General features: G+C 38.4%; 1 long non-coding RNA gene across 2 annotated transcripts; it reads right to left on the bottom strand.

Annotated features, from left to right (window-relative positions):
• Positions 1–5,156: 5,156 nt before the first annotated feature.
• On the bottom strand, positions 5,157–7,271 carry LOC106031867 (uncharacterized). 2 transcript variants are annotated; one of them, XR_010832950.1, is made up of 5 exons: positions 7,164–7,271; positions 6,802–7,065; positions 6,082–6,239; positions 5,766–5,932; positions 5,157–5,684 (listed from the first exon to the last, which is right to left on the bottom strand). It is a non-coding gene; the product is annotated as an uncharacterized lncRNA (long non-coding RNA). The 2 variants fall into 2 exon arrangements; XR_001204498.3 differs by having other exon boundaries at positions 6,802–7,271.
• Between the last annotated feature and the right edge of the window lie 3,670 nt (positions 7,272–10,941).

Here is a 10,941-nt window from a genome sequence, read left to right as displayed (position 1 = left end):
CATCATACAAATTCAAATAGTCATTTGGAGCAGGGATAACAGAATTGAGACGTAAGTTCCTCCTGACTACCAAATGCCAACTTTTGGTAGCGTTTGTCAATATAGACAGCATTAATTTGCTATCTAAAAGCCCTGAATTTAAAGCGAAAACATAATGAGGGTAAAGGGTTAAATCTCAAACGGAAACAGAAAAACCTACAAAAAAAGGCTTTGTTACTGACTTTATATATGTATAATATATACACACACACGTGTATATGCATGTGTGTAATTTCCTCTTCCCAGTAACTCTGAATCCTTTAAATGAAGCATTTAAATACAGCACTGAACAAAACAGGAATTGAGAACATAAGTAGAAAAAGAGAGGCAATCCAGTACCAAATGCACAATATAAGTTAAGTGAATAGACTGTTGCAAGCAACAGTGGCTTGCAATTGTGGGCATTTCTTTCATCCTCCAGGTTTCCTTTTTGTTTGGCCAGCTAAAAATGTATTCCTATATATCATAAAAGCTTCCACTCCTACAGTCTGTGTGATCTATGTTGTCATTGAACTATTCAGCTGGGTTTAAGGGTAGGACATTTTCCAAGAACGTTACTGCTGTTTTAGAAACAGGACTCCTTTCTCTGCTGAGCCCTTTTTTGTTTTTCTTCTAGCTCACTTAGACAAGAGAGAAAGGAAAAGATCAACACAAAGACAACTAATTTCATCATTCAAACAGTTACTTATAAGAAAGGATGAGGGAAAAGCCTAGATAAATTGTTATCTTTGGAAATAATATGCAGTTTTGTGGAATAAATATAATTAGTTAGAGATTGATAATATCCACAGACTGGGACACTGAGTTCATGGATGCTTTACAAATATACAAAGCAGGACATCTAATGCTTTTATATTCATAGAGCAAGTCCTCCTGACCTCTCTGGGAATGGAAAGCCTGTACAATGAGAGAATTTGACCCTCAGGATGGCTTACAGAATTGCTCGTCCCCTCAATTACCCTGCTCACATATGGGGAGCTCAGAGAAATGCATCACACCATAATATGATTGTCCCTCATTCAATCTAGAAAGATCATTATCTCTGAAGTTAATAGTACAATATTTAACCCAGCAGAGTGTATTTAGAGTTCCTATTAAACAACAATATTGAACTAAGCAATAACCAGTCCTTGTCTTAGCTATTTATGATTCCTGCGATATATTAAATGCATCACTGGCTTTCTCATGTGGCATCTGTAAGCTCTTCTGACTAGTTAAATGCCCCAGCACTGATACTAGAAGGAGCAATCACTACATGACAATTTGCTGCTAATGAAGGAAGCAGATCCAAGACCTAGGTGACCTTCCTTTATCCACTATGCATTCTAATTTTTCTAAAACAAGGTTTATTTGCTAGGAAGAGAGAAGGAGGGGAGGAGTGTTCTGCTGATTTCATTGTTCCGCTCTGAAAGGAAAGAAAGATAAACAGATAATCATTTCTCTGTCTCCACTTTACATGAGACCTCACCCAGTACTTATGTCTGCTAAGACTGGAAAAGCTGAAGCATATAAAGCAAAGCTTCGATGCCTTTATGTCTCGAGTGAAGCCACTCTGTGTGCATTGCTAGCTTCTATCTACACATAAATATTACTTTTTTCAAAGCCTCTTTTTTTGAGCACTTTGTGCTGCCAAGGAGACAATAGAAGACTCATCAGATAAATCCCATCCAGCAAAGAAAAACAATTGTACTTCTGTGCTCCTTCATACAGATTACATATAGTCCCTGGCTACTGCCAAGGGACAACACTGGCAGGTGTTGTCAACCAGGTGTTTGACAACCAGCTTACCTAAACCTGACAATTCAGCTTAGCTGGCTCTCCCACCATCTTTCCTGAAAGATGAATTATTTCCTGTAAACTAATATCAAAATCTTGAAGTGTGTGGCTAAAAAGCCCAGATTTGTATTTCCCTAAACCAGATACAGACAAACCCTGTTTAGCCACACGAGCATACTGTGTTTATATATTGTTTAAATGGGCTCCACAAATGGTGTGGCAATGTTTCTACTTCCTCAGTTTCTGCTATACGTCAGCCAAATCTGCTGTTTTTCCCATCATCTTTTTCTGAAATATCATTTGTCTGGTTGGCACTAAATACACATCACAATCCCCCGCAGAGGTAACCATATTTCAGGAGGAAGGGTGGACAGTATTCCTTCATCATGAAGTACCACGTGTACAAATAAATCAATAAAGAAGTGAGTTAAGAAGAGTTCAGAAGCACATATATTAGTGGTAAGCTGACAAGCTGTAGGCACAGAAAGCTTTCCTTTAATTCTCTTCTCTTCCCTATCTTGCCAGAAACATCCCCAGTCCCACCCACAACCCAACACTTCACAACAGTGATTAAAGTAAGAGATCTTTGCTTGAGCAACCTACTGCTGGGGATACCATGGAAATGGCAGACACAGAAACCTCAGCTGTCATCTTTCTAATGAAAGGCTGCAGTGACGATGAACACAGGCAAATTCATTATGAAAATGAGTGCTGATTCCTGATACGGGTGCTAAACAGATATCTTGTTTTATCTCATCTCCCTCTTTTGCTCTAGCAAGCTCGTTGCTCTGCTCATCCTCTGCAGCATGGTAGAACTTCCACCTGCAGCTGATAGAAAGTGAGGATAATTGATTAGTGTGTAAGGAGGTCATTTAAATCTTCATTGGACTGAGGCCAGAGAAATGAGCCCATGGAGAAGGAAAAATGTCACTGAAAGTACTTGTAGATTTACAGAGAGGAGACTGTACAAGGAACATCTAGGAATTACAAGGACAATAAGGACAGACTAAGAAAAGCCCCAGAGACGTGAATATTTTCTTCCTACAAAGATGTGGATTTAAGACACGTTGCTGTCTGTTAGGAAGGAGTTCAGAGAATCTCAGAGAGAAGCTTGAGAATGAGTTACAAGAGCCAAAACAATTTGCACTTTTTCCTCAATTTTGCTTTCGAGCAGCACTGTTATGCAGGCAGTTGTTTATGGTGCAGTTAAAAATTAAGAGAACTGCACAAATAGCCCAGGAGAAGTGTACGTGCATGCAGAAATGTGCAGGTAAAATATCATAAGAACTCAACATTCAACAAAATAGCCTTGAAAGGCTATATTATACACAGCTAGTGTTGGTAATGTTAATGACAACACTTCACACAGGAATTCCTCTACTCAGTTCAATAACTTCTGGAATGGTTGAATCTGCCCTCTTAGAAAACTATCTCATTGCAATTTAAAGATTGAAAATGATGGAAAACTTTGAATTTCCTCTGAGTGGTCAGGCCAAGTTGTTAATTACCTCTGTTGTTAAAAAAATAAATTAGAAATAAAAAAATCCTCCTTTCATTTTTAATTCATCAAGTTTCAATCTCCAGCTACTGTTTCTTGTTATGACTTTGTCTAAAATTAATGAGCCCTCTCCCACCTCTGTGCTATATACTTGACATTCTCCCTGGAGATACTGAGAGAATGTGATCAAGTTACCTTTTAACCTTATTATAAACGGGAGCAGCAAAAATTCTCCTATGATGCCTCCCTGTACACTTTCTAATGCTGAACTTTAGGAAGCAATTTATTCTTTTTCCCCATGCAGGGCTCTCTTGGGAGATTTTGCAATTAGTGCCAGAAATGGTGGCTGTTCTCAAACACAGATCTGCCAATGTAGGTGGGGGCTGAAACCACCTGATCAGTTCTATGCACCTCAAAATTCAGCTTGTGGAAGCAAAGTTTCCATGCTCAGGTCAGAGAATTCCTCAGCCTATACATGAAGATCCAAGCTCTCATATCACTTTTACAGCCATTCCCCAGCAGCATCAGCACAAACAAAACAGACTTATGAAACAGTGTGAAGGGAGAGCAAAAGTGCAGGGGACACCATGCAGAAAGAGTTCACTTGACATCTCTTACCTTTACAAACCCTGACACTTAAGTTTCTCTTCCTCCTTTCTAAATCTGAATGACACCTTGACCATGAAATCCAGTAAGTGCATGGGATCAACCCATAAAATTAACCACTTAAAATATTCTTAGAGGAATGGGAGCTGGCAGTCTCATTCATTTTAATGAAGTTTACAACCTAGAATTATGTTCTTAGTCTGCATTCCATATCACACTGAATATCAGAGGGCAAAATTAGCTCAGTCGGTTGCTTTTTTTTTTTTCTTTCCTGTCTTCCCTCTCTCCCCAAGTTTCCTCTCCCTGAAATGGAGTGAGAAGTGACTTCCAAAGGGCAATTCATTCTAAAACTGGTACCTAAAATAGGTGGATTGAATTGCCATGTTATTTTCATATCATAGAGAAGGACCTTAACTACTTAACCGATTTCAAAGGCATACTTTTTTGTTTGTTTAAATTACAATACGTCAATCCCATTCTTATTGCCATCAATTCAGGTTTTGTGTCTCATACTATTCTCTCATTCAGGGAGAGGGATTTTACTGAAGAAAGTCACACATCTATCAAATAATTAACACAAATTTTAAAAAATATGGTACATTCTACTTTCTCCAAGAACAGCTATTAAATAACAGATTTGAGCAACCTGGTCTAGTGGAAGGTGTCCCAGCCCATGGCAAGTATTTTGGAACTAGATGATCCTTAAGTGTCCCTTCCAATCCCAGCCATTCTATGATTCTATATCAATTCACCAATTCATTACAGTCCGTAATACTATGCTATGAAAACATAGATGTAAGAAAAAAATACTTATTTCAGTAATTGGTGACTTATACTAAAGGTACAAAAGCAAATGCTGTAAATGCTGTAGGGAAACTTCCCATTACTTAAAAAAAAAAAAATTGCTTGCATACATCTCTCCCAGAGTGTTAGTAAAATATCAAATGAAGACCCAGGGTGGGAAGTCCTTAATCACTACTGTGATCTTAATTGACATTGATTTTACATGCAGCTGAGTGTTCTTCATTTCAATGGGGGATACCTATTTTCACTGGATTAGAAATGACAACAATCCAAAAAAAAAAAAAAAGTTAAAATTAAGCTTTTTTTTTTTAAGCTAATTTCTGAATAACCTAATAATTGACAGCAGCATTACTCATCACAGTATCTGAAGAGAAATCTCCTGAGAGCAATCCTTTTTTCTCCTACTCAAAAATGCATGTTTTTCCTTTTATTCTTTCTTCTGGGCATAAGGAGTCAAAGATAGCTTCCTATATTTGTTCACAGTTTAAAAGTATGACATGCTTGGATATGAAAACAACAGTTCCAAGTAGTTGTAAGCAGACTATAGATGTGCACGCATACTGACAGAACGTATAAGTAGGTATCTCCAGGAAGAAGGAAAACTCTAACAAACATCTCAGTATTATGCACAGAGTAGATAGATGCGCAAGAGCAAGTCAATGCAATCCAGCCACATTTAACTGATGTAATGTCTCATGCCACATTGGTGTCACAAAGTCAACTTCATGAGCTAATAGGAGGCAGAGCCTGACTTGAAAACTTAATTAAAATTTTGGGCAAGTCCAAATTAAACGAGAAGATTTTCAGTGGATCTCAGTGTATTTTACATCAAGCTTCTGAAAGACATTTAGCTGTTACTTGGATACAACCATAGGTAAATCCCACAAAAGCCTCCAAAACTGAAAGTAGGCTTTGGATGTAGCCCACTGGGCTCTGAAGCAATTTGCCATGACTTGGTGACCTGGAAAAAAAAAAAAAAAGAATAATAAATCTGGCCTGGCTCAACTGTGCAGCTAATGGTTTGTTTTCAGACTGTACTCACTTTTCTCAGTGAATGAGATGAACCTGTGACCTAGTACATATCAGCTGCGCATTTCAATTCATGTGGAAGTCAGAAGGGATTAGCAGCTGTAGATCCACTCTCTAACTGTACATGGCTTGTGATTAGATGAACAAGATATGCTGCAGTTCTTGGCACATGTAAGCTTCCTAAGAACTCATTACAAGAATAAATATAAAAAATAAAGAAAAATAGAAAATCCAAGCGGAAAGCTCAACATATTCTCAGAGAAAAACAAAAACAATACAAACCAAATTACAGTTACATTAAGCCTATTCTGTTGTATTTCCGCACTGACCTTTCATAATAATTTTCTGTTGGATCACACATGGGGAACTGGCCCACTAGCGAGTTCTTTTGCTCAGATTTGTCCCATTCTGGCTCCTCCAGCTCCTTGACCTCAACTCATCCAGCCCTTTTTCTTTATCTCCTCTTAGGCTTGCATTTCCTGAACGGCTGGGAAGATGCAGATAATAAGCAAATCACTAGCAAATCATCATCTTTCAGCTCACCCTCTGCCCTCATCTGTACTGAGGTGGATTATGCCTGCCCGCATCTGACACCTGAGTAATTTCAAAAACCTCTGAGTGAGGGCCTAAACCATCATGGAAAGGCTGCTAAGACAATACTGTTGGTTTTACAAATACATGATTCAATCCATTGCTACATCCATCCTCCTGTGAGCAACTGTGAAGTTAAGCATTGTATTAAACAGTTATTTTTCATGGTAGCAAGGAGAGGTTTAGAGAGAAACATAAAATAAAAAGCTGCTACATTTTAAAACCTAACAGATCTAATTTGTTTCTTGACTAATCAAACGTTGAAGAATTTTAATACCTGAGATCAGATTATCTGATTTGTAAGGACAGAATTGTCTTACTAGAATAGACTAATTTAAATTTTCTTCATTAAAAATATATATATATATTATAACTTTCCTTTCCATTTTATATTATTCTATTCCAGGATAGAAAACTACAAATCATCAGTACCATGCAGTTATCAATATTTAACTTACCTGTTGATTTATTTGTAGAGTTTCTCTTGTCTTTGCAAAAGAGGCCTGGAGCTCTGCTATTAATCAGATTCCTAGCTTTTTCTTAATGATGTGACAAAGAAGCAGGCATTTTGATTTAAGGGAACCAGAATTTCTTATTTGGGATCCACTGGGATGTATAATCAAGTTGCTTAGCCAGAAGAGGATCAGAGTGTAATCAGAGTGTATCTCTATTCCCATTATATTGATATTTGGAGGACTGAGTAGTCATTACAAAAATCAAACCTAATTTAAGAGAACGAAATTTACTCAATTTAATTTGACAAGGGAATAATTATATTCTAGGAAGATGTAATTTATTTTCAAGATCAGCATATGCATACAGAACACAATAAGGTTTTGGTCCTGTAGTTTCTTTGTCAGACCACACAGGTATACGGAACACCAGCAATACCCAAAATAAGAGAGCAAAGCTACTACACTGCAGTCACTCCAAATTTAAGGGTTCTACTGCATCCTGGGTGATAAAATCAGTGTTGCCACAGGATGGAGTTCAGCTGTGAATCATTCGGCTGCAGAGCACATTGCCACCCTACTGTACCAGAACAAAGAACTGTTGAAAAAATAGCTTAATAATTTGAACTAACAATTAACAAGCTAGATACCTTTAATCTGAGTCCTCTAACATTTCAGGCATGTGAGACATTCAAATCATGTTAATATCCAGTATCCATTGTATTTAATGCCGGATATATAATTTTGAAAGACAAGCCCTGCAACTGTCCCCTAGGTGTGTGTGACCCCACCAGATCTGATAATCGCTGCTCCCTGAAGATTCTCTTGGGAGGCTGCTGTCAGTACGAGCAATTATCATTGATTGAGATGAGATTTGTTATGATGCAGACAACCTATCTAAGAAAACCTGGACTAGAACCATTAACTTGTTTTACTTAGATAAATGAACAGCTGTTGGTAACAGCTTTCAGGTAGTGCCATTAAAGCTGATTATAAACTGATGATTTAGGCACAGGTCTCTTCACCTTGAGCCTTATGTTTGTAGTTTGAGGGGGAAGGACTTTCACTCTTCCCTTCGTTATCAATGGGCAACAATTTACGAGTGGTTAACTGAAACTTCAGCTACATTCATTATCCATTTTTATCTCATTTGTGTCGAGGAAGGCATGTATTTTTTGCCCTCAACTTGCTCTTAACTTAGATGTCTTATGGCGGAGGTCTGATCAGCTTCCATTCTGCTGGCTTAGGACATTTGGTAAGAATATGCTGCAGAGCTAGTTCGCAGCATAGAAAAGAGTTAAGAGTCCCACAGTTTAATAAAGGTAGTGTCATTTTCAATTATACAGCACAAACACTCCAGTAAATCCTACGTCACGTCACCAAGGAAACTCACTGCAATAATTCAGTCAAAGCCAAAGAGAGGATTTCTACAACAGTTTAATAATAACAATGTGTTCTTCTCTGTTGCCCTTTATCCAAGGATATCAGTGCTTTTCACCAATATTAATTCATTTTCAAAACACAACTTCAGAGTGTAATTTCAGGAAATTAATTGAGTATGACATTCCTACATATCCTAACTGTTGATCCCTTGCCATCTCTGCAGAGCAAGAAAAATCTGCATGAGCATCTCCAAGTCACGTGGTGAAAAATTTGTTCTTTCACGCTATGTGTTGTGCAACTAGCAACTTTGACATGAAAAATGAAAAAAAAAAAAAAAGTATATTCTTGCATCTGCTTTGCAGTTCATCCAAATACTCTTTTATGGTCCCCAGTAAGAAGTGCATCAACTTGGTATACATAAAGCCAAGAGTTAGAAAGGATGCTGGGTAATGAAGGACATAAATTGTTGGATTCTCTTTTTAACAAGGCCTCTTACCCTACATGTCTGTGTGTGGAGCTACTGTGCTGACATAAAACAGTGAATCACGATCTCCATACAAAGTGTGGTCAGACAAAAACAACAAAATCATTATAGATGTAAGTAAGCCAGCAGAGCCACAAGCCCCTAAGATCTTTCTTCTTTCCCCAGACATGCTCTAATTCACACCTTATAACAGGCTGATTTTCCAGCTCCGTGTCTCAATTTCCCTGCTCAGGAAAACAGACAACTTCTGTACACAGCAAGACTAGGGCTGATTTTCTCCTATGCTTTTACATCCTAGCACAGGACACAAAGAAAGTCAAGGTATTGCCCAGGCACTTTATGAACTGACAGTGCTGCAACTAATGGCTGCAGCTGATATTTTTAGTGCTGCCTTTTCCTCTAACTTGCTTTCCTTTCATTCACTCCTCTCTATTCCCACACAAGTCAACTTGACCTAAGCTCAGGTCACCACAAGTCTCTTTATCGACTTTGTATCTTTAGTGAAGATTCATCCTCCTACTTTCTAATCATTAGTACACTCTCTTTTCAAGATAAATATGGATTTTGCACACTGTCATTGACATGTTCAAATACAAATCCGTATGTATTGCAGGGTGAAAGTGGGAAAAGAAATCAAATGTATCGCTTAGACTAAAGGACTGACCCACTGCACATGGGATGAGAACATTACTCCAAACCAGAAGAGAAACAGCAACAGCACACGCAAGATCTAACTCAGCTTTCAATTAGACAGCTGCAATTTGCCACAGATAACTATTGATTTGATCAACTCTGATAGGGTGAACATGCATCTTCCTTTCCATCTACTTCCTTGTGGCCCTTCACCTTTCAGAAATATGATATACATAAATGGCATATAGCTGAAATGCTGCAGCAGATAACATCACTATTATTACCTTTTTTTGGCATACTTATTTAAGTAGTAGAGATATGAGAAGTCAAATACATGTACATGCTAGATTAAGAAAGTCCAGGACTATGGCTTGTACAAGAAATTCACACCTGCCAACTTGTTCCATAACTGTAGGACATTTAATCCACACCAGCCCTCATTCTCATCTGGGGCCGATCCGTGATTATCACATAGCAACTACAGTACCAGGAGGAAACAGTCCTCCTGGTTCTCTTCAGTGTTTTTTGATGTGTAAGCAAATCATAATGAGTCAAAGAAAACACCTAGTTTGTTGTCCTGTGCCCAGCTCCAGTCAACAGCAGATGCTAAAGAGAGAAGGCAAGCAGAAATCGTGTCTCCCAGGAAATGCTCTTTCACATCCAGCAATCTGTGGATAACAGAACATGATCTGAGGTCTTTCTGATTAACATTCCATATCAGATTTTTGCATTGTAAATACATCCAGTTCACTTCCATATTTCTTGGAAGCTCTTCATATCTACGAACTCCTGAGATGAAGTTTGATATTACCGCATACACAAAAGGACCACCTCTGGTTTGCCACAAACTTACCAGCTAGAAAATCCATGTACCTCCAGTATTGCCTCCAATGATCTTGCAATAGGTACTACATGTGTTGAGGTTTGATAAGAGATGAATGTGTGCAGCCTAAGGGGTGCTCTACCCTCAGGTACTGTGAAATTTTGATTTTAGAGGAGTTCAGCAGTTTCTAGTATGGTTCCCAAACCATTAGAACCCAACATTGCTTGCTGTCATGCATTTTCCCACTTCTCCACATCACAACGTAAAAAGGGGGGAAAGGAAAATAACAGGGCATCTCAAGTTTGTCACTGACAAAGAATTTTAAGCAAATTGAGTCAGCCAGCAGAGCAGAAAAACTCACTCCTCTACACAGAGTGCTACTAGTCTTGCTTATTTTGTTCCCTTGCTAAATGAAGTTGGGGAGCAGGAAGGGGAGCAAAAATGTACATGCATTGGAGTTGTGCTAAACCAAGATCCATTTACACTGAATGAAGTTGGAATCCAGTGCACTTTCCTGGCTTCCCCTTACACCAAATTGGATGCTCTCCTTCCCTCCTCAGATCACAATGGCTCATGCAGCAGTGTGGCTGCAGCGTTCTGGAGAGGTGACAAAACATGAAGTAACTTAAATCATGAAAAATCCTTATTAGATGCAATCTTTGACTGGCGGATGCCAATATGAGTAAAAGCAGTGACTTTGTGGGGGATCTCTAGAGGAAAATTTTTTGCAGAAAAAATGAGACTGCAGGGCTGTGAAACTGTCACTGTTGGGGCTAAGGAGTAGTGCACAGTATCAAGAGAGATTTAAAATCCAGTAGCGAAA

This window comes from Anser cygnoides, chromosome 7, assembly GCF_040182565.1.
Source record: "Anser cygnoides isolate HZ-2024a breed goose chromosome 7, Taihu_goose_T2T_genome, whole genome shotgun sequence".
NCBI classification, from domain to species: Eukaryota; Metazoa; Chordata; class Aves; order Anseriformes; family Anatidae; genus Anser; species Anser cygnoides.
The sequence above is the reverse complement of the archived record's forward strand: the minus strand, read 5'-3'. Positions and strand labels throughout refer to the sequence as shown.